The 20,687-nt window shown below is 35.6% G+C and overlaps 2 protein-coding genes across 6 annotated transcripts in view; one reads left to right on the forward strand and one right to left on the reverse strand.

Moving 5' to 3' along the window:
* Positions 1–20,687, reverse strand: part of LOC142984127 (neural/ectodermal development factor IMP-L2-like) — a 153,791-nt gene that overhangs the window by 30,747 nt on the left and 102,357 nt on the right. Inside the window, exon 2 of one of the 2 annotated variants that reach the window (XM_076131527.1) lies at positions 10,285–10,383. The exons of the other annotated variant lie outside the window; for it this stretch is intronic. The gene's annotated coding sequence lies outside the window, so the exon portion shown is untranslated. The remainder of the gene's footprint in view (positions 1–10,284; positions 10,384–20,687) is intronic. 2 annotated transcript variants of the gene reach the window in all.
* Positions 1–20,687, forward strand: part of LOC142984126 (neural/ectodermal development factor IMP-L2-like) — a 128,282-nt gene that overhangs the window by 26,994 nt on the left and 80,601 nt on the right. For 2 of the 4 annotated variants that reach the window (XM_076131515.1, XM_076131517.1), the window contains exon 1: positions 13,572–13,871. The exons of the other annotated variants lie outside the window; for them this stretch is intronic. The gene's annotated coding sequence lies outside the window, so the exon portion shown is untranslated. Of the gene's footprint in view, positions 1–13,571; positions 13,872–20,687 lie in introns of those variants that run through there. 4 annotated transcript variants of the gene reach the window in all.

The following is a 20,687-nucleotide window of genomic DNA, read 5'->3' on the forward strand; positions in this document are numbered from 1 at the left end:
ATATTTAGCCAACACCATCGCTCTAAATACGTGTAGCCAACATAATTCTTAGAATTATTTTATCAATGTATATTAATTTAGAACTTTGGTTTAATATACCTCTTGAGATTATCATTTATATGAGTACAGTCAGCAGCATTAAACCGCGATCAGTGAACATTCATTACATCACGTTCATATCATCGTGAGCGTTGTAAAATTTAGTTTGACTCCAGTATCGCTTATAAAGTCTATTTGTGCTGCAAAATCCACAAAAATAACAAACAAACTAACAAGAATTTAAATATTGGATTACTTTGTTAGCGACTAAAGTACTTTACAGTGCAGTTTATAAGTTTATATCACTGGACAAGCGAGGAATAAATAGTTAGGTCATTTAAAAAAAACATGTAAAGGAGTAATGTAAAGTAATGTATAGTCAAAAAGGCCCAAAAATGTATAGAGCCTCAATGATCTCCTTTCTGGAGGTATGGATGAGCTATTGTTAACACAAAATTGTTGTTAACACAAGTCTTATCTTCTTCTTATTCTTCTTATCGTATGGTTAGTGGTCAACCTAGTGTCAAAGTTGTTCAAGCCACCCGAAGGCCTTTGACATGGCTTAACGACTGTTATCTTAATCGACAATAACCGGGACGGACTTTTTACGTGCCCTCCGAAGCACGGAGACGCCCAGTTCAAATACCACTATGCGGTCACCCATCTATGGAATGACCGCGCTAACGGTTGCTTAACCCACAGATCGTTTACTGACCGGTGAGCGCAACTGGGCGCCTCCATCTTTTTACTATTTATGACTGTAAACTGGATTGTTTATTAGTTCTTGCTGTCGACTGTACTTAGCTGGGCTATTACAATAGGTGACAGTTGACTTGGTAACTGAGGATATATTTAGAACACATTGTATTACGGGATTATGGGAAACGTATGGCTAATTATAGAATTTAATCGTACTGGATGAGATATGGTTATTTATATGTACTTCCGCTTAGACTGTATTTCGATGTTTTAGTTAAACATTAATATTATTTTATAAGTAAATACAGATATACATAAAATAACGCCATCTTCTCATAGGGGTAGGCAGACACCTGCGGACGCCATTTGGTAGGCTTATAACAAACTTACTCTGCTTCATTTCCATCTATAGATCTTGTCATACAGGAGCATTAATAGATTAATAAATAATTACTTATTACATTTTTCTTAATTTCTAAGGCTACCCCAAAATATATTGTTGTGGATTTTTTTCATATCTTCATACCAACCTTACTCGCATTGGCTGGCGTGGTGGATTTAAGGCCTAACCCCTCCCTCTTCTAGAGTCCTTACCCAACAGTGGGACATATACGGGTTAAAAAAAGTCTTCATAAGTAACTTTATATCTTTGTACATTTATCCTTTTGTCAAGTTATTATTGTAGCAACACTAGTTGCTTCCCGCGGATATGCTTGTTCCTGTTGTTGTTTTCCATTATAATAGAGAAATTCTTAGTAATCATTATAGTTCTATTATAACTGTTACCCGGAACTTTTCCCAAAGGGAATGATCTAAGGTCACGCAGTGAAATGGAAATATCCGGAAGTTATAGGTACACGTGTATTGTGTATGTGTTAACCCATTACTGTCCCACTGCTGGGCAAGAGTCTCTTCCTGGATGGGTTAAGACCTGATACTATTATTCATTTGTAGTTTACTACTAAGGTTCGATTGCCAAGTCAGACAAATTGCTATTTATATATATTTTATTAGATTTTTCACGTCGCCCGGTGTTTGATAACATACCTGGTTGCCATAATATATCTATATAGGCTCGCTTCTTAATGGAAATAACATTACACAAAACTTGAACGTGGTGTACTTCAGACACTTCTGCCTACTGCAGTAATAAAATGCGTGATGTTATGGATGTATTATTATCTTCCCACCATACCATACATTCCTTATCATACATACATATACACAAACAAACATACATAAAATCACGCTTTCTTCCCATAGGAGTAGGCAGAGACCAGAGACATTCCTTATTCAATTGCGAGTTTTAAAATATTTTGTCCCTTTGCAGTAAGTGACCTTCAAGGGACTTTATACAGATTATAATATTCTAATTTTACACGTGTCAGTTTTAAAAGTAATTTATACGATAAATAGAACAGGGCTTCTGTACCTTTTGGGAATGTTTGCTGACCTTTTATTTAATACACGAATTATGTAATACTCTGTGGCTCTTAGGACGTTTTCATATTGTTAAGGTGTTAAGTTGTTGGAGTTTTTCATAGTTAGTTGTGATTTCGTGTTTTTCAGGCAGTGAGCTAGTAAAACGAGAGTAGTACTCTAAGATAGTAAATTGAGGAGGCTCCGTATTTGATTTCCGGGTAACGTATTTATTTTTATTTAATACACTGAAGTCAAGAAAATTAAATAATAGTGCATTGCATTGCAAGGCGTTGGTTATACGCATTAATTTTCGTGATGTTTTGGCCAGGTTGCATTGGCCTTAGTTAGGTACAAGGCTAGCAAGCATTGACTCTTAGGGTCTCCCCACATTTATGGACGCGGAATCGGCTAACGCCGGTTAAAAAAGCCTTTATATCTGCGATATAAGAGTGTTATAATACAATTCGGATCGGCTCAGCTCGGACTAGGCATCGCAACGGATGATCGGCGTTATGCCAAGTACTGTAGTGATACGCACTCGGCTTAAGCCGATTCCGCGCCGATAAATGTGGGGAGACCCAAAAATGTTGATTTCTTTCCTAGACAAATTGTATGCCCAGACAGTTTACGGTCTTCATGTAAGGCAGGATGTACAAACAAGGGAAGTTTGTTGGGATCACAGCAAGTGGTATTCTTTGGCCTCTGCTTACTGCAAAAAAGGCGTGATCTTATGTATGAATAATGTATTTTAAGTCTCGATAACAGTCATTGTGAACACCTCCTTACACCAAACCGGAATTAACCATATGTTATAACTTACAAACTAGTATAATAAACTATTTAAACAATCATCAATTGTTATCAATACGTGAAAATATACTACGATCAATTAGCACTTCAATCGCTAATGAAGTAAGCTCATAGAGACATATAGTATAAAAATTAAGGTACATAACGTAATGAAACTAATTTTAGCAGATAACCTGCTACGGCGATCAGTTTAATTAAAACTGGCCGTCGGTGCAGGACTTTGTTTATATTGTGTCCAGAAAGTTGAGGTCGTAGATCTCCGTGCCTCGGAGAGCATGTAAAGCGGGCGCTCGACCTCTCTCTAGTCGTTAGTCGTCGGTTTAGCCTTTCCACCGGACTATGAGTGTAAGAATAGAGTGTGTGTGTATTGTGCTCACACTTGGCCACTATAAACAAAGTCCTGCACAGTTGGCCGGTGTCAATGAAACTGGCCGCCCTAACCGAGCCAGGGCGACATTATTATTATTATAGTAGTATCTGAGCCGTAATCCTAAGACTCCCACAACCTCACATTAGTGTATAATATCTATAATTAACACCTAAGCCGTTAATCTCAGGCTGTATACAGAAATAACTCCGATAATGTACGCACAGCTATTTATTACACGCTAATAATAGCTATTGAAATTATCGTCACTTAGTTCGATTGTGAAGGGCTTATTGGGTGATTTGTTGTTAGAACTAGGTCAAATCTAGACTTATATACAAATACTAGCTTGTACCTGCGGCTTCGCTCGCAAATTTAAAACAATTTTTTGCAATCAAAAGTCCACTATCATCATTAGCCTAGCCTTTCTTCCAAACTATTTTGGAGTCGGCTTCCAGCCTCACCGGATGCAGCTGAATATTAGTATCTTACATGGAGCGACTGCCTATCTGACCTCCATAAATATTTTTTTCCTGGGTTATAACACGATACCCTTGTCTAATTTGGCGTGCAGGTACATGTCATGACGTAAGCATCGGCTAAGAAAGGATTTTGATCAAATCTACCAAGGGGATAAAATAGGGGATGAAAGTGTGTATGAAAATTCTGTTTTAAGTCACAAACCACGCGGACTAGTCGCGGGCACAAGCTAGTTATAGAATAAAAAAGCAAAACTGTTCTCATATTCAAGTGTTCATTTATCCCGTTTCTGTCAACTTCTACGGAAAAGAGGCGTGCACAAAGACATTAAGACAGGAAATATGTTTAAAATAGGTGTAATAATATTGCAAAAACTCACTTTACTTAAATATTGTGTGTGGAATAATCGTTTGTCGCAAATAATAATAGGTACACGTTTATACGTCCGTCTGTCCGTAGCTAAATTTTCTACATTCATGACTATTGACTAGCAAAAGTGTGATATATAAACTGACTTACCCCTGGTTTCTGAGGTACATTTAGCGGTAAAAAACTACTTTGAATAGATAAACTACCGCTAAATGTGCCTCAGCAAACCGAACCTTAGAAATAAATGTTTTCGCTGAATGCGCTAGGGGCGCTGATCAGTTTTTTATGTTACTCGGTTATAGATAGTCGATCGCGGTTAAATCACTCTTTTTTTTTTTCGATTGAGCATGTTACCTCATTCAATGGTTTATTGGTTAACTTGTGTCCGCTTGACGGATTAATGAGAATTCGATCGTCCCAAAGGTTTGAGTAATTGTTCCTAAATGCCAATTGGCTCTCACAACACCTACATAAGCTAAATATAGACTTTGAAACGAAGGAATTTATACACCCCTGGTTACACCTACGGGTTAAAAGGGAAAGGCTTATATTAAAAACGATCCATTTACATTTGTACTATATTTCTGCCCTTTTGAGGGTAAAAAAAGAAGAAAAAATAAGAAGCCAATGTTCGATTCTGGATTTTTAAGTACCACGATTTTTTTTTTATAATTCGTACAATAATTCAGTTGTGAATATGAAACTTTCAGACAAGTTGTCGAATACATCATGATGTTATTAAGTTTGCATTTTTACCAAAACGAAATCATGATTAAAATATGTTCCAAAATTTTCGTGTAGTTAACAGGTACCTATATTTTCAAGCCATTTGCATTTTCTAATAATTTCTTTAGCAATATATTTTTATAAATAATAATGTATTTAAATAGAGTCAAGTGTAAAGCTAGTATAGTAATAATACATATAAAATTGTTTATTTCCTGTCATCATTATGTATAAAAAGAGGAATTTCGTGGAAGCTGCTGTGTGATGTATCATCATTTAGAAATGTATGCCTTTTTTTAATATCTCTAGTATCAGTTACGTACTAGAGATAACGTTGTATTCTGTAGAGTCAAGATATAGAAGAAAAGAAAACCTTGGCCCAGCAGTGGTATTTCTTTTTTAACCAAACAACTGACCTTAAAATATTGGGTAAAACAATTGTTAGTTTATTTTAATAGAATTGAATCTTTAGTTTTTGGTAATTTAAGAGCACGATCCGCTAGCATCCATAAGTATTTTTAATCCCCGACGCAAAAAGAGGGGTGTTATAAGTTTGACGTGGCTGTGTGTGTGTCTGTCAATTTAGTTTTTTTTTGTATTAAAGGTTACTTATGTGCGAGTGTTCTTAGACATGTTTAATGAAAATCGGTTAAGCCGATAATAAGTTGTAGGGGGTGAAAGTGAGGGGAGGAGGGGAAATTTACTCGGATCGGGTCTCAAATAGCTTCGTATGATGAAAAAGTTCTAATATTCCCACCAAGAATATAAGAACGGCTTAACCTAACTAGCCAATCTTAAAAAAAAGTATGAAAAAAAGATTGTATAAAATCAGGAGATCTTTAAATTTTTAATTTACAGTTATTAAATAAAATTCTTATTCTTAATATTACGATTTTCCAACAACACTTATCAAAAACATTTTCGATCATTATTTCTATATCTACAACAGACTGACAAGTAGTTATTAACCGCAAGAAAAATGAAAGAAAGAATAGATACAATATAAAAAATCACTAGACTGTAAAACATACTCAATGATCTGAAACTCTTAGTTTATTGAATTTATATCAACTACTAATATTATTTTTGAAATGGGAAATTTAATATACTGTGTACTATCCGCTCGCGTGGTTTCTTATTGTCACAGATTATTTAGTCTCTGTCACTACCCGAGTGTTTCTCTATATTTTTAATCGTGTTGTAACGCAAGATGGACAGACAAAAATAATATTAGCATTTATACGTTTCTTTGGTTAGTTGTTGTTTTTTTTTTAAGTTAATTTGACATTCATATCTTCACTACTTAAAAGTGACTACCGGAACTATTGCAGGAACCCACAATTTAATGTGCCTTCTAAAACACGGAGGAACTGGGTATGAATAATTATGTTGGTCCATCTAATAAATAACCTCGGCAGGGAAGCTTTACTTGAGAGATCGATTCGCGCGGCTGTTGTTTCTTACCCACGAGCTCCTCTCTAAACTGTTTCCACTTATTGCAACTTATTCAAATTACTTAAGATAAGGGAAAATTTTGTGGTCAAAGAACATATTCCTTCATGGCTAAAAAGGTCACACAAGTAATAATAATTCTGAAATCTTCCGTGCTGCAGACGGAAGATTTCATACCTATTAAAATTCTTGATACTTGGAAAGACCCCTGAGTCATAATCGTAATATTATGTCATTATGACGCATGTCATATTTTATACCAGAAGCCGCCCGCGACTTCGTCCGCGTCGAAACCCTTCCCGTGTAAATCCCGATCCCTCGGGAACTTCGGGATCAAAAGTAGCTTATATGTTATTCTGGGTTTTCAGCTACCTATATACCAAATTTAATTGTAATCAGTTCAGTAGTATTTGCGTGAAACAGTTACAAACATATATACATACATACTTACAAATTTTCGCATTTATAATATTAGTAGGATGACAAAAAAACTAATTTATGTTCAGTACTTGTTGTAAAAAACTTAAGTTTTTGTCGCATATGGTTTGACTTTGACCAAAGACGTTAAAAAAGTGGGAAAATATTATAGAGTAGCTTCCGCCCGCGACGTCGTTCGCGTGAAAGGATTTCCTGGTAAAAATACCTTATATGTTGGTCTAGGTTTTAAGCTATCTGTGTATCAAATTTCATTAAAATCCTTTCGGTGGTTTTTTCGTGAAAAAGTAAAACTTACATACATAACAGCTGTAGTCAAATAAAGGCTTTTAAATTTATCGTTTTTATGCTTATGTCCTTTGAGATGGTAAGACGGTAAAAAATATGACCAATACAAGAGTAAACCAAAAAGAAATATCAAAATCAATACTAATCAAACACACGGTCACCCATCCAAAACCCGTCCTCACCAACATACCTTAACCTGAGTCATAATTATCGCGGAAAGACTCGCTGCACGGTGCATACAACGCGGAACTAACTAAATATAGCACAGAACGACTTAGCAACAGTCTGTCTAGACTAGACTTTTAGATGGTTAAGTAATTGTGCCGTTATGGTTAAGGAGAGTATACACTGTTGCGCGACAGCAGGTGAAAGGAAGAGGAAAGAAATCTCTGTCGTTTCATACTTGCTTTTGCCCGTGTCTTTGTCTGCTTGAAAAGATTTCCTGGGTTAAAAAGTCTTATGTGTTAAAAAACTATTTGTGAATTGAATTTTATAAGAATTCGTTCATAATTTTTGGAGTGAGAAAGTAACAAAAATCTATCCAAATTTCCAAAGTTTTGCACGGAGCATGGATAATATTTTATGATATAACGCCGGTTATACCCCGTAGGTGAAGGCAGAGTTGTACGAGATACTAAGTCCCATGTGATAAAGGGCTTCTCTATTGCCATATACCGAACACTGTAACAACCTCCAGACTACTATCGAAAACAATAAAATAAAAATTAGTAAAACTCAGAAGTTAATTACCCGAGCCGGGAATCGAACACGACTCCTATTGCTCAGCAGTTGTATACATTACCACCTATATCGCAGAGGCTTAATTCTTATAGCTAAATAATCTATAGTGTAATATGTAAGGGTCTTAACAAACAACTAGTTTTCGCTTTTTTGCAGACAGACAATGAGATTTGTGTTTCGTTTTTGTGCACTAACTATGATTAATATCTAATAAAACATACCAAATTATATCTTTGATGCTCTGACGTAGATAATTTTGTATTGCATGCAAGCCATTCGTTTCTTAATTGACGTTGCCATGACAACGGACTATGATGATCATTAATAAGAGTCGAAATAGGGCCATATTTTCATGAACTATTTAAAGAACTGTATGAGATGATGATTATGTAGCTCATTAAAGGATTCCCCACACAGTCATGTATGCGGCGTTATAATCGCAGCATAAGTACAAAATGTACTGAAATCAGATATCGCAGAAACTCATGCGATATTATCGACATAATTTCACATAATTAATCATGCGCCTGTGAGAGCCTTAACTTTCGTCAACAAACAAAATTTCAGTCTAGCATGACTAGTTTCATTGAGGGCTTTGTCAATAGTGTCTAAGTATGTGCACAATACACAGGTACACTCTGTATTCCTTCACTCTCATAGCTTTCCGATCTCACACTGAAAATCTCTTCTTAGAAAAATACGAATAGTAGCTATTTTGCCCGAACTGGGTTTTAAACACCGGATCTCCGCGAGGCAGCTTTATTGATAAGCCAGAGAAGAAGACAGTATATGGATTGATAATGAAATATAGGGTGACCTAATTTTCTTTTAAGAAAAGTCAATATTTACCTTATTATTATTAGCATCTTAATTAAGGAAAAGACAATCCAAAAAAATACATTGTGATTTCTTTAAGAATAGCTTAAACCCGGAAATTAGTGATAAGTTCACATAGAACCGGACGAATTATTTGTGAGTTGTGTGCGGAAAACCGCTGGTTAATCCTGTAGATAAGAAGGAAATGAATTTATTTTTTGTTTTGCTTCGGTCAATATATAAAGCTAAAATCCCAATTCATCTATAACATAAAATGAATAATTTTCTGCCTTTAGACTTTGACTGCATCTGAGTTTAAAATGGTAGTGTGTGTAATGTACGAGGTTGCGAAATCCTGATTTTTGTAGGAACGTTTCGAGTTCGATTGAGAACTTTGGCTCGAGTGGTTATACTTTTGCATTGAATAGTAAAAAGGGCAAAATATTTGTATGTTTTGCTAAACATTTGACTCTCTTTTCAAGTATAATCCAATATGATAAGTAAGATGTAATAGAATTCTTAGTAATTGCATGAACGTTGAATAACAAGGCAAAGACCAAGAAACGCCACTTGGTACGAACCCTTACTTCATTTACATCCATACATCTTGTCATACAGGACTGTATTATTTGTCATCATCAATAGCTATATTATCTACTAGCTGACCCGCGCAACTTCGCTTGCGTCACATAAGAGAGAATGGGTCATAATTTTCCCCCGTTTTGGTAACATTTTTTACGGGAACTCTACTCCTATTGGTCGTAGCGTGATGATATATAGCCTATAGCCTTCTTCGATAAATGGGCTATCACACTGAAATAATTTTACAAATCGGACCAGTAGTTCCTGAGCTTAGTGCGTTCAAACAAACAAACTCTTCAGCTTTATAATATTAGTATAGATTGTAACGTCGTATCCTATGCATATATTACAGGCGCTGATAAATATTTCATATCAAATATCTAGCTAATGGCTAGCTGCCGGTAATCGCAGGTGATCTCAAACGGCAAAAATTGATAAAGGATACATACTTAGTCATTCCTATAAATAGAGATTGGAGTGAGGACGTCAATCACCTGCTTCCCTCGGTCCTACAGTGATGTGTGGATGCCACGTGCAGTTTCCACTCGGTCACTATGCCGGTAACAGTGAGTAAATTGATGGCACGTTTACGAACGATTAGACAAGTAGAGGCCTTTGGTAGGTGTCTTTGGACTGTATGATGATGAGGAATTGACTGTCAGATGATTTAACTGATGCAAAAAATGGAATAATTTTTACGGGTCTGAATAAATAACATCAGTTACTTATAATAACATAATGTGTATATTATTCCTGGCGTGTCTGTGGCGATGATCGACAGTGAATGCAGTTGCTGTGCGGAGGTCTCGGATACGCAATCTGGACCGCCCCAAAAAGTTATTTTGTCCAGAAATGCTTAGTAAATTGCCCGTTTTGGGAAATTGTAATTGGGAAGATTTGTAGTATTTCCGGGCCTCTGAGAACACGTAAACTTGAAACTTGAGGTCGACGACTTGGTGGGCACGTAAAGCCGTCTGTCCTGCGCCTGGCCTCTCACTGGTCGTGTCGGTTATCCGTCTTACGCACTATGCGAGTGTGGGGATGAAAAGTATCCAGACCTGTGTACTGTGCACACCCTTGCACACTATTGACAAAGTCCAGCACAGTTTGGCTGGTTCCAATGAAACTGGCCACCTCGCACCGTTGTCACCGAATATCTGCGAGAAGAACATTGCATTATGTTATTGATGGCTATCTGTATAGTACCTTTAAGTTGACCGATTTAAACAAAAACTTTTCAGCATAACAACTTTTTAGTGATTTAGAACTGTACAGGAGCAATATAAGTATATTGAAAAGTTTAATAATAATCGTTTTCTAAATAATGAAAGTCATCATTGACTGAGCTAAATTTCAAATCTGCAATCTCTAATGACGATTAAGATTTTATATCAAAAACAATTTCGCAATATTTTCTAATTATTCTCATTATCTAAATCGTCAATATGCAATATAATAATGTTACTACTCCGATCCATATCTAGGAACGATATACAAGAAAAAACTAGATAAAACCGGTTTTCACTTGATATGTCCGCTTTTGTGTAGATTTGCGAAATAAATGACGCTTCAATGTGTGTCAAATAAGTACCTAATATAAGTATAATATGCGCTTCTGAACTGATTTGCATGATAATATAATTACAAATATTGTACGTAACATCTTATCCAAACGTGTAGGCAGAGGTGTATGAAAGACATCCACGTTTTTTCATTTATAATGTTAGACCCATATAATAGGGGGCGAGCCTATAGCCATATATCGGGAACAATATCACATTCCGAACTGCCATTTAGAACCTAAAACTTTTGCCTCTATTTTTTTGTTTTTTTTAAATTAGCTCGACACGGGTATTGAACCCCTATTATCAGCAGTCGTATAGGTACACTACCTTTAGATCACAGAGGCAGTCCAACATGTCTCCATGCAAAATGTAGAAATAAAATCTAAGTCAACTACGTTGTCTGAATTGTTTAAATATTTCTAAGGAGTGCAAAGTTTCCTCACGATGTTTTCCTTCACCGTTATAGCAAGTGATAATTTGTTTCTGAAACACATGTAACTACGTCAAGCCGGAGTTTTGTGTTTACAACTAACTGTCTTATAAAAACTTAGTTTCAGGAATAAGTTATATAAAAATATAGTTCTTCTATTTTTTAACCCTCTTTTGTCCCACTGCTGGGCAAGGGTCTCCTCCCAAACGAGGGATTCTCCCTCCCTTAAATTTGGTTTTTAAATAATAGAAAGGGATTTTCTCATGATTACTTATATCTATTTTTGTATAAAGTAATTACTATGCAAATACTGTATTAAGAAGTAAACTACGTTTGCTTAATAATTTAAATAATATTTATAACTAACTTTCTAATGATTTGTTTCATCACAGTCCTAGGTTTGATACCCAGGTTGTAAAATACGTATAATAAATATTAGTTCTTGTTTAAATATTCTACATTTCTCAAATATAATGGTACACTATAAGGGAAAGGAAATTAAAAAATAAAAGCGAAGAACACGCATTTTTTCACAAAAAGACAAAAATAATTTTCAACAGAAAATCTATTTCATATGAATAAATATATTCTCAGAAATAAAGATCAAATCTACGAGATGTCCACACACGATTATCGATAATCGATACGCCTGATTAATTATTTAATTCTATACAGTAATCGATTTTATACAAATGACTTAGTACTCAAAAAACAAGTCTAGCTAATTAATTTAAATAATGGACTACCGGTCAACATAATTGATTCTCGTTCTAAGAAGTTTTTAGGTCAGTAATTGATTGATTTCTAGAAAATTTTGTACTAAATCAAGGTTAGAATTAAGATTTATTTCAAGTCGGAGTAGACCAGGAAATTGGATTTTATTAAGTTTTCCGTGGTAACGACTTGACAGTATTATATTGTCTTTAAAATGTATCCATCCTTATCTAGATTAGTGTATTAATTACTGAAAAACCAAAGTAAATTTTTGAATTTCCATTGACTTAAGTAACCACGAAAGTCAATTGAATTTGCCAATCGATTATCGTCACAAAATGGGACACGGTGTAAGGTAAAAGCCGGCAAAACAGAGTTAAGTTATAGTCCATTTTTAAGACTATAATTCTGTTGTCACAAGAATCAAATTAATTTAACACACGTACATCACGTAACCCCGGAAATAAAGATAGTTATTGGCTATTTTCTTGAAAGTTGAAAAACAATCTTATTTAGTATAAGATTGTACTCGTTTTTCCTAATTTGGTAAACCCAAAAAGATGGAAAAGCAACTGAATATACACACATAACTTTGTAAAGTCATTAGTTTATCGGGTTCGAACCTGCAACCACCTGAGTGGGAGGTAGCAACCACCCGGCATTATTGTTTAGTAATAACGGGAAAAAGACACACGAGTATGATTAGTAATTTCCTCAAACTTCATTGTCTGCCATATATTATGCATGAAAGAGATGGAAGATATTTGTAGTCGCATTACAGAAATGTCAAGTGTATCTCAACTTTCTGTTCAACCTTGAATTACGAGAAACTTTTACTTTGTATAAATATTAAATAAGTAAGTAAACATAAAGAAATTATATTGTATAAGTTGACATTTCCCACGTAAGTGGACGGCGGTTTGAACCTGAGGCATCACACCAATGACTTTTCGTAGTTATGTGTGTATTAGAAATAAATATCACTTGTTCCAACGGTGAAGGAAAACATCGTGTTGCAACCTTGCATGCCTGAGAGATCTTTAGAAAAGGTCTGAAAGGTATGCTAGTCCCTAATACGCACTTAGCCAGCGTGGTGGATTCAAAGTCTATTAATACTCCCTCATTACGGGAGGAGACCATTACTCAGCAGTGGGACATTAATGGCTAAATGCCTGATTGTATGTATGTATCTTTTATCGAACGATATGATTCATATGTAAATCTCCAACCCGCGTCTGGTCAGTGTGGTGGACTCAAGACCTAAACCCTCCCTCATTACAGGAGGAGACCCTTGCCAGGAATGAAAAAGTCATGGGTTAAATTTATTTATTTATGATTCATACTAAGCTAACTATTCGCAGTTACTTGTTGTGTTTTATGAAAACAGATACAAACCGATATCTTACGTTTAGTATAAAACTGTCGTACTGTCAAGTTTAATTTTAAACAATATACTCTATCCAACAGTGTATTCAAGAAAGCGTAACAATAACTTTCGCATTTGTAACCCAAGTACGGATTATTACAATCATACCGTTTCCCATCACTAAAATGCATTATCAACGAAAATCGACACGTTAAATGCGCAATCTGTATGTCAATTTGATTCATTATAACATTCTTTATATAGCTGATAAGTCGCCGGCGCAACACTAATCCGCCACTCGGTATTTCGCACTCGTAGAATAAAGACGTATCGATAATCGACATAACTATTGTGTCCCAACACTAATTGAACGGGAACACGTGTGCTTTTTTTATCTGTGACTTTTTATTTGTGGTTCCGGAGTGTTTTTTTTCGTCGAAAATTAAAAAAAAATGTTTTATGGTCGTTTTAGAATACAACATTTTTTGTATTTTGCTATTAAGTAGTGGTTTGGATTGAAATTTATAAATTTCAAGTACTGTGTTAGTTTAGTGTAGTGACAGCCACGTGGTAAGTTATCTTGATACTTTTATTAGTGAATGTGTTTAATACAAATCAATAATCCCCGGTTTTTGAGGCACATTGAGCGGTAGTTTATCTATTCAAACTGTCATGTCTATATAATATTAAACGCTATTGAATAGATAAACTAAATGTACCTCAGAAACCGGGGGTAGATATTTATGAACTTATAACTGTGTTGAACGGCCGTTTCTGCAATATTTAGTGCGATTTTCATCACTCACGGATAAACTATTTAGCGGTTAAATGTATGTAAAATGTTCTGTTTAATTTACCCTCGTTAACTGCCACTTATCATGAGGTAGTGTAACGAGTGTTAGTAGTTATAATTGCTTTATTAAACTGCTTGATAGATTTATATTTACAGGTGTTTTTATATACAGAATGAGTTTGTTACATAAAGCATTATATAATTCAATTATTTAGTGGTATTTTGGAGTTCAATAGCTTTGCAATATCAATAAAGATAAGGCCTAAGTCTAGATATATTGATACATATGAAACATAAATAATAAATAATAATTTATAATATAACTCGTAACCGGCGGTCCTGTATGACAAGATGTATGGATGTGAATAAAGCAAGGGTGGTTTGACAAAATCTAACCAAGTCGCGTTCTTTGGTGTCTGCCTTCCGCTAAAAAGGAATATTTACAATTTAAAAAACAGAGAATTTTCATCAAATTGAACACCAGTTCACTTTTGACTAAAGTATACCTACAGTTTAAACTGCGAAACACATTAAAATACGTGGCTTATTTAATCTTATTATTATCACCACAACTTTTAAATTCTCGTTGCATGTTAAATGTCTAAGAAGACGGGAAAAACGCGAACACATATTTTATCTTAAAATGCTTGGTAAAATACGAGTTCGTATTAGTATTTTATTCTTATATCTAGTACTAGCTGAACCGCGCAACTTCGCTTGCGTCACATAAGCGTTAAAAATTGTCCCCGTTTTTGTAACATTTTTCACTGGTACTCTGCTCCTATTGGTCACAGCGTGATGATATATACCTATAGCCTTCCTCGATAAATGGGCTATCTAACACTGAAAGAATTTTTCAATTCGGAACAGTTGATAGTGAGATTAGCGCGTTCAAACAAACAAACTCTTCAGCTTTATAATATTAGTATAGATGTTAGTGTCTGTCTACCTACTTTCATATGAACCAGCCGTTGTAATACACATACGTTAAGTGCAATATTAAGTACATTATTTACTTAAGCTACCAAAACTAGTGCTTATATTTATTTAGGATTTCGCTCAAAGTCACCTCTAATACTTATGTTTATTTAGTGCAAACAAATATACTATGTTAATACTAATAGTGTGGTTTGTGGTCAACCTATTGTCAAAGTTGTTCAAGACGCCCAAAGGCCTTTGACGTGGCTTAACAACTGTTATCTTGATTGACAACAACCGAGTCCGACTTTTCGTGCCTTCCAAAGCACGGAGACGACCAGTTCAAATACCACTATGCAGTCACCCATCTATGGAATGACCGTTTGCCTAAGCCACAGGTCGTTTACCGACCGGTGAGCCCCTTAGCTAAGCTTAAAGGATTGTTATGGGAGTGGATATAAGTTGGTAGCAATAATAATTTAATTTCAATCTACAATTTCAGCAGCGAGCTACCAGATATTATACACAATGTCCAATGGCGCCACTACCACAGTGACAGGAGGTCATAGGTTCGAATGCCACATGTAACAAATAAATCGTAAACTCCACAAATAGATTTTTCAGCCCATACTTTGAGTCCTTAGTTTGTATGTTTGTTAAATTCCCAATAACACAACAGAGAGAGAAATACAAAAGTCAGGAACAAGAGATTGTCCTTATAAGGACAAGAAATGTGAAGGAATTACAATAGCAATCAAAAAAAATTTCAACACAAAATCGAACCCGGACTCCAACTAAACTAACTATTAGTTTTTATAGTACATTAACAATAAATCAAAGATGATCTAATGCGAGGAATCTCCCAGCATCCGGCTGAGAGTAACGGAGCTTTATCTAACGCGTAACAACGGTAGCTTGATCGTAACGTTTGATGGGTTCGATTTCCAGGATGTGACTTTTGATTGTAACGGCCCCACGGGCCCAACTGTGGGATGATATTGATTGTTACTGTTCCATGTGCCCAACAGTGGGACGCCAGTGGGCTTAATTAATATTATTATTTGCGATGATGTATTGTTACTACTATTGACTGCTTCTGTCTTAACTTCGATTCTCAAGTCGGGTAAGGTGCTTATTTATATCAGAATGGCATCTGCTAGCATTTTCTTTGGTGTCAAAAGATTAACTGGGGTAAAAAGTATCGTATGCGTTTATCTAGGTTTTAAACTATGTATAAACTAAAGTTTATTCAAAATTCATTCTGTAGTTTTTGGCGTGATAAATTAACAAATATCCACTCAAAAATCCAAACTTTCGCATTTACAAGTAATTAGCTTCTTGCAATATATGGCAATAGACTTGCCCTTTATTATATGAGGACTAGACTTTTTCACCACCCGAGAATCAACCCTAAATCCATCAGCAGCCGCAAATTTAGACTATAAAATAATTTTCTTCAATTTTCCCAGTATTATAAACCACAATCAAGAATTGAACCCGCTACATTACGCATGGGCCTCATCGTTAAAATTTATGAGCCGAATTTCCTCTGTCATTACGTAGTTCTTGGTTAATGTAATCACGGTGGTCTATTTGTGGTCAAATTCAATCCATTTTTATTACTTGATTTGATGATCTTTGACCAGCAAGAAAGCCCTTAACTCCCTTCTATAATGTTTTTTCGCATTCGCAAAAGCAATAGAATAAATTTTGATGGGCACCACAAATAGTTTATAGCCTGGATTAACACATAGACGCAGCGATAGCCGAGTGGTATAAGTTAGTACCTTCCACACAAGTGGTCGATGGTTCGATCCCGAGGCAACACACCAATGACTATTCGAAGTTATGTTTGTATTAGAAATAAATATCACTTGTTTCAATGGTAAAGGAAAACATGACACAACCTTGCATGCCTGAGAGTTCTTTGAAACAGTTTTTGAAGGTATGCAAAGTCCCCAACCCGCACTTGGCCAGCGTGGTGGACTCAAGGCCTAACCCCTCCCTTATCACGGGAGGAGATCCTTGCCCTGCAGTGGGATATTAATGGGTTACATTCGTTCAACACATAGGCGAATTTTCCCAGGGAATCTTTTCACGTACATTCATTCATCGTATGGTTAGTGGTCAACCAAGTGTCAAAGTTGTTTAAGCCTAAAAAAAGGCCTCTGGCATGGCTTAACGACTGTTATCATAATTAATAACAACCAACTGCTTTACGTTTTATTGGAAATACCAATATGTGGCTACCCATCTATAGAATTTTAACGTTCTGCCTTAAGACACTAATTTTCGGTCACCCATCTATAAAATGTTTGTGGTAAGGTTGCTTAACTAACTGATCATTTATTGTCCAATGAACACAGCTATAAGCATCGATTTCATAAAAGGTTGTAGTTGCCACTTGGTAATAATCTAGCTTCCAACTAGCAACAACATTTTCCAAATTGTACAAGCAGTTTTTGAGATAAGTAAATTAAGTAAGTACGTTTGAACAAACAATCTCAATATCTCCTCAGTTCATTCAAGTAGGTATACAAACAGTGATATGACATTTTTGTATAAGTTTTTACTATGTTATACGTATTTAAGACAAAAAACTAAATGATTTCCATTTTTTAACATCTCAGTAAGTCAATGTTTGACCAATTTGTTTGAATTGGTCCTTAACATTATCTTTATGTTTCACTTATAGTTACGAGTCTGATTGTACTTTGTGTCCCTTGTTTGTGTCATTATTTGAGATAAAATATAGGTACATGTCATATAACAGGCGTGATTGTATCTTTGTATTTAATATACAAAGATACAATCACGCCTGTTATACCCGTAAGCCTAAACAAAGGTTTAAGGAATACTCCTGCGTTTCGCCATTTACTATGTTTGTTCCATGTAACAAGGGGCTATTGTCATATACCGGACACGTTACCAAACTCCTGGCTTCTATTGAAAATATTTTAGTGTGGATTAAACAAAACTAATAGCATTTGGACCTGAACCCTCATAATCGGTAGTGGGATACACGTAGAAATAAAAAGATATACATATCTATGGATCTACCGAATATAAGCCAAGTCATTACTTTTGAATATTAAATTCAATAAAATTATCGTATTGACAATACGATTTTACTGCCGCTGTGCCACTTTTGATGAAACTTTCACTTAAAAACAGTTCAGTTTTAAAGAAATCCCGGTCATTGTGTGATGCAGTACATTCCTAATTGTTAATACGGTTTATACGGTTATGTGTAATAAAGATGAAAGTACGTTTTTGAGCGATCATCTCGAAAACTGCTGGCCCTAATAATGTGTAACTTTCACTGGAACTTTTATATCCGTGTGTTTGATATAAGTATGAGTTATTATTTTTAAAGCAGTTAATAAAATTTCGTCGTAATGTTTTGTTGAATTCATTTCTTTACTGCCTCCGTCAGGTCGCCGCGTTACGTCTGAAGGTCGTGGGTTCGATTCCCACACGTAGTAAATATTTGTACGAACCACAAATAGTGTTTTCGGGTCTGGTTGCCTACAACACGGACACATAGTACCTATACTATGTGTCCGTTTTTGTATGGTTGTAAAAGTCCCCGCGACACAAAAGCAATTCTTGGTGCGGGAGTTGTCTTATTTTTAAAAAAAGAGGCCCAGTTTTGTTAGTACTAAATCTTTCTAATAGTAAAAAAATACCTCAAATGTAATATGTTATTAAACCACAAGAAATCCTTGAGACATCGTATGATTTTTGAAGGTAACGATTAGCAAAGTATTAAGTATTTTATAATAAGCTTGAAGGTCTATTATATCATAGACTATTTTACTGGTTATTTAAAGTTTATAACATTATGCTTGTTATACCCGAAGGTATAGGCAGAAATGGTTGAAATACATTCGCGTTTTGCTTTTTACAATGTAAGTCCCATGTTATAGGGGGCACGCTTTTAGTCATATACCGAGCACATTATCAGACTTTGGGATACTATTTTAATAAAAAATAGAAAAGTATTATAGCACTTTAACTGACCCAGGAATTAAACCCGAGATGTCTTGATCAGCAGTCTAAAGCCGGATCCAGACTAAACGAGCAGCCTCGCGAGTAAACATATCTCAGTCTCTTTTCTTTAAAACCTATATGAGCAAGACTGAGATATTGCCTCGCAAGGCTGCTCGCTTAGTCTGGACTCGGCTTAATACATATCAGAAGACAGAGGCAGATTAAAATGTATTTTTTAATCGCAACCCGTATTAGCCAGCGTAGCGGACTCAAGACCTAACTCCTTCCTCATTCCAGGAGGAGACCTTTGCCCAGCAATGGGACTGTAACTTTTTCAGCACGTCCCACTTAATATCTCTGATTGACTGCCTCCGTAGCGCAGTGGTTTAGGTCGCCACGCCGCTTCCATTGCGTCGAGAGGCTCGTGGGTTTGATTCCCCCACTCGGAACAATTATTTGTTCAATCCACAAATAATTGTTTCGGTTCTGGTTGTACATTGTGTCCGTTGTTTGTATGTTTGTGAGGTTTTCACGGCTAAACAACTGCACGAGGGATTGCAATCCGGTCCCCTGGACCCGGTGTTTATATCAGAAAACACGAATGAATACTATTCACTCCTAACCATAAATGATTAGTATTCATTCGTCTTTTCTGAGCTAATGAAATTAAGATATAATAATTCTAAGTAATCAAATAATCTGTCTCAGTCATTAATGTAATTATCTGTAAGTACCTACCTACTAGAGGAGAGCATAGTAATTATTATCTCACTTGTCGAAAATATTTCAAATACAAACACCGGATCCGGCGGACCGGATTGCAATCACTAAACTGCACGATTTTAATACAGTTTTGCAACCTGGGAACAAAATAAAGGGATTCAAAATAGGACTCTTGAACGACTGCATACGATTCTGCACGTGTTTCAAAGTCCGTCGTGATGCAGGATAAAACAGCTCGTTCGTGTAATAATAGTCCTTATTACATTACTACGAACAAGTAGTGGCTTCCTCATGCATTAATCATGGACCTTCAAGACACCTTGGATCATTGTCAAAGGCTACTCAATTGGCACTGTTTAACTTGATGTGTGAATTTTAAAATAGATTTCTTTTATTTCCCATCTTGGCTATTGCAGTGGACTTTAGGTTTAACCCCTCTTTCATTCTGGGAGAGGTCCCATGACCAACCGTAGGATCTTAATTTGTGCGATTTAAGCTGTAAAAAGTACGTTTCGGATTCGATTTTCGTGTAGGGCAACACCTCTACGTACACCTTTGTGTTTAGCAAACGTGATTGTAAGTATTGAAGAACGTAAAATTAGCCGTATTTATGCAAAAAGGACCATACAGCAAATACGTACTTTCAAGATATCAAAGGTTATCAGTTGTAGTTGGTTCTGTTCTGCTTTTTGTAAACCCTATTTCTCAGGCGAAAATCGAGTCGTTCTTTTTTGTATAAGGTTTTAGACCACTACTATATTAGTAATCCACTAAAAAGAAAAACAATAAAAATTGTCGTGTGGTTCCATTTTGCAGAAATCCGGATAATCATTTTTAAAATCTTACTGGGTAAAACCATATCCAGCAGTGGTGAAAGATGCAAGTTAGTGTTAGTATTATGAGCCAAGTAAATACTCATAGTTTACAAGCTTCCATGAAACTCGATACACTTACACAGC

Source organism: Anticarsia gemmatalis, chromosome 26 (assembly GCF_050436995.1).
Source record: "Anticarsia gemmatalis isolate Benzon Research Colony breed Stoneville strain chromosome 26, ilAntGemm2 primary, whole genome shotgun sequence".
Lineage (NCBI taxonomy): Eukaryota > Metazoa > Arthropoda > Insecta > Lepidoptera > Erebidae > Anticarsia > Anticarsia gemmatalis.